The sequence below is a fragment of the Cibotium barometz genome, chromosome 62 (genome assembly GCF_041138505.1).
Source record: "Cibotium barometz isolate CiBa-2024 chromosome 62, ASM4113850v1, whole genome shotgun sequence".
Classification (NCBI taxonomy): Eukaryota; Viridiplantae; Streptophyta; class Polypodiopsida; order Cyatheales; family Cibotiaceae; genus Cibotium; species Cibotium barometz.
The window spans coordinates 5022682-5026948 of NC_141107.1; positions in this window are offsets into that span (position 1 = coordinate 5022682).

Here is a 4267-nt window from a genome sequence, read left to right on the forward strand (position 1 = left end):
CAATCTCAGTCAGTTTACATCCACTTTCCAATATCAATAATATATGTGCATATGGCAAACCTCTTTTTTAAAATTCAATAACAAAAACAAATCCTACCACCCTTCCAAATAATGCTTTTTAAGTGCATCATATCCTTATGCTTCTCATAGGAGACCTGTGCCGTTAATGTTGAAAACATGGATCCTCCCACTTCTTGGGAGGTTACCCATCCTAGTTGTGTTCCTACGCAAGCGCGCTTAACTGAGGTGTTCCTACGCAAGCGCGCTTAACTAAGGTGTTCCACAAATTGGTCTAGCCATCCAGACCCCAAAACCTTAAGGTGTTAGGTGACCTTCAGTAATCCAATTTGTAGAAACCTCAACTTGCCAAGATTTAAACCCAGTCTCACCACGTGAGTTGGTTCTCTCTAGAAGTGTGGATTACATCTCCAACACCCCCCCTCAAGCCACACTTTGGTTGAGGTCTTAGCTTCCAACATCACAACATGGGCTTTGATACCATGTTGGAAACATGGATTCTCCCACTTCCCGGGAGGTTACCCATCCCAGTTGTGTTCCTGCGCAAGCGCGCTTAACTGAGGTGTTCCACAAATTGGTCTAACCCCAAAACCTTAAGGTGTTAGGTGACCTCCGGTAATCCAATTTGTAGAAACCTCAACTTGCCAAGATTCAAACCCAGTCTCACCACGTGAGCTACTTCTCTCTAGAAGTGTGGATTGCATCTCCAATAGTCAAGTCCAGTCGATCTTGGGCAGTTTGACCCGGCAGTAAAGCATTGCTTATTTCATCCCACTTAGGATTGCAAGTAAAGGTAATAAAGAGGTCAAGCTTACCCATCTTCCTAACAATTACCATTGAATCCTGATATAATTGATGCAGATATTGAGGACCCCCAGTATATGAAGATGGTAGAACTATCCTACATCCAACAATGCCTCTAGAGACTCTATTTACCCCATTGCTTGTATTAACCATATTTGCAAGTCCATGGTATACTTCGGCATGCAATGCTTTGTGGGTATTATGTATCCATACCAATCTTGATTCCTCCATGCTACTATATGCATCAACGATGAACTATTGCAAAAGTCGACCACTCCGTAGAAGGCATGCATTTGTATCTTCCCTTATGTGTAATCTATATGCATAATATTGCCATTGAGTTATAGTCTTTGACTCCTCATTTAAACCTTGTCTATTCCTACATTGAAATGGAATTCCAAGATTCCAGCCATCCTCTCCTAGAGGAAACAGAAGAACATATAATAGAGGCATATATGAACGATGCAAGTTAGATATTCTTTTTATAGCACATGTTCGTGACATTATTTTAATATCTCTATGACCTACATGAAAATAATCTCCTTGACCCGGTATAATAGCAGCTACCTCACTCTCTGTAGGAACCAAGTATTTCCTTGAGGTTGGTCAAGCTTCCGTGATGACCATTCTCAAATCAACATGTGGACTTCTCTGCAGCATTTCTCTCATTGTAAAAAGTGCACGAGTGTACGGATTATGTTCATACATCATTGTTTGCAACCTTTGAAGCACGATAGGATTTAAAGAAGGCATTCCATGAAGTCTATTCTCCAATTCATGCTCCCTATCATACACATATAATTGGGCAAATTGAGGAGCCGCACCTCGTGTTTCATCAGGTATTACAGAACCAACACGATGATAGGTAGAACCATGGATTCGAAAATTAAATACTCCTTCCCCCCTCTAGTGAACTGATTATCCAATTGAAACCCAGTGAAACAAATTCCAATGTATTGTTATAAGAGCGTATATTCTTTCTATATTCCTTGCTTGCATTATCATTACCAAGTAATAACTCAACCAATGAAGAAGGAGGATTTCCCAAAGGCGGCAAAGAGATATTCCCACTTGCACGACAGTGTTTGTCCACATATTGTCTAAGCTTTCTTGATGCCTCACATTTCCAAATTAGTGCATGACAAAAATGGCACTTATAATCAAGGGCTCCTAAAGAGTGAAGTACATTCTCCAGAACATACCACCATAGTTGTTGGGTGCTTAACATTCCAAGGTAATGAAAGCACACGCCTTATAGAGTGACACTAGGATTTAATACCTTTCACATCGCCAACAACACAACAAATAGGCTGAAGATTATCAACACAACCAATATCATCTGCAGTAGGTAGCTCATTCAAATAAAAAGAAATGCAGCCTTGTGACATATCTCTATGTGCTTGGACATTCTGATGTTCATTGATAGGTTCTTGAAGTACCGTAGCATTGGGGGTGTCTCTGTTACTCAAATCTAAGTGGATTCTACCATACAATTCTCTATGCTCTTCCTCTTCTTCAACCCTTCCAAATGTTTCGATTTCATTTTCGTTAAATTAGCAACAATTTGTTTTCAAATGCAAGTTCTTCTCCACGAATAATTATGACGAGACACGCGTGTTGTATCCAAAATTCAAAGCCGACGAACTTAGCTCGAACTTAGCTCGAACTTAGATATATGCAGCTCCTAACCATCTTAGATATATGCAGCTCCTAACCATCTTTTGCTTCCTTAAAAAAAAAAACAAATACTAATACTAAGAAGACCCAGAGAACAAAATAGAAATAGAGATGTAAATAATTTGAGAAAATAGAAACTTCATAAATATCACCACAGTGAGCCGGATCTAGAAAGTTGCAATACAATTTGCTCCTTGAGCAAAAGCATCATTACTGTCACAAAAATCTCTAGGCATCTACCCCAATCTCCAACATACGGCTCATCTTTTTCATTATAGCATTGAGTCGAATAATAGATACATGTAGACTCAATAACTCCAAGCCTAATGTACGTACTTTCTCTTTTAGAGAATTGACTTGTTCTTTACATTCCCTATTATATCCACCCACACGTTCCCCAATTTCAAAATGCATATTTTCCATGAAAGACATCATGTCTAGTTGGTTAGCCTCCATGCGACCACTACCATCGAGAACGCGATGGAAATGATGAGTTAACTCATCTCTTAGGGTATCTCCCCTTTGGCTGCCACTTCCATGGATCTCATCCCAAAGAGCATCTAAGTACTCTTTGCAAGCAACCTAATTTTTCTTAGTGTGCTCGCATATGTCCACAATAGTTTGTAGTCGTTTGGAGCTTGGCTGTCCAGATGGAGTAGTGTTTGATCGAGCAAGGTATTTTGCTGCTCAAACATTCATCAACTCAAGCGGGGTACACAAAGCTACTTTGGCATTGGAAGCATCATTCGACCACCAAGGCATTGGAGCCGTTGTTATCATTCTGGATCTCCATTTACTGAAATCCAAAGTGAATATCTTAAGGCTTTACAAACATCTCTTTTTATCTTTTTCAACATATAACATGACCCTAACTGTATAGCGACACTATATACAAGTAGATACCTCATCCGATAGAATAAGTACACAATGATAACTCTTAGCTTAGCAATACATATAACTATCTTTACTTTTAAAGAACATTTCTCTGCTATTCTTAGCTTAGACAGCCAAGCATATCATATCAATATTATAAACTGCACTTATGGGCACATACAAAAGTATTAGATGTGGCAAAGATCACAATTACATAAACAATATTAAAAACACCCATAATACACAAAGAGATATAGAAAGTATTTTAATGTGCAATCTCCTCTCTCTCTCTCTCTCTCTCTCTCTCTCTCTCTCTCTCTCTTTGCTAACCAAGCATATCATCATAAAGAAAATCTCTTTATCTATGCATCACATATTAACTCCAAAATCAAAAATAGATAGAGACAAAAGCGGAACAATAAAAATAACCTCAAGTTAGGGAGAGAATGGTATTCGAAACCACCAACTTTGATGCTATTGTCCTTGTGCTTGCCTCTACACAATCACACACAAACATCAAAACAATTAGAACTCTTATGGTCTCTTTATTTTTCTCCCATGTCCTAGCTATGTTTCACACCAAATACACAGAAAAAAAGGACAGAGTAGCTATATGTAGACATCAATCAATAATCTTTTAAGATTATTACATTATCTTTACCAATTTCCTTAATAATAGAAAGCACTTCAGTATTTCCCTAAAAATGAAGCGCTTTTCCTACTGCATCTGCTATCCACAATGTAAAAGCGATCTACTAATCCCAATGCTTCTTTGATTAAGAGGAGCTTGAGATTCTCATCTAGCCTATAGGGGTCTAAGACTATATAAATATAGCATGGATTGGGATCATCCCATCCATCAAATCCAAGAACCTCCCATTTTGGGCTAGGTTGG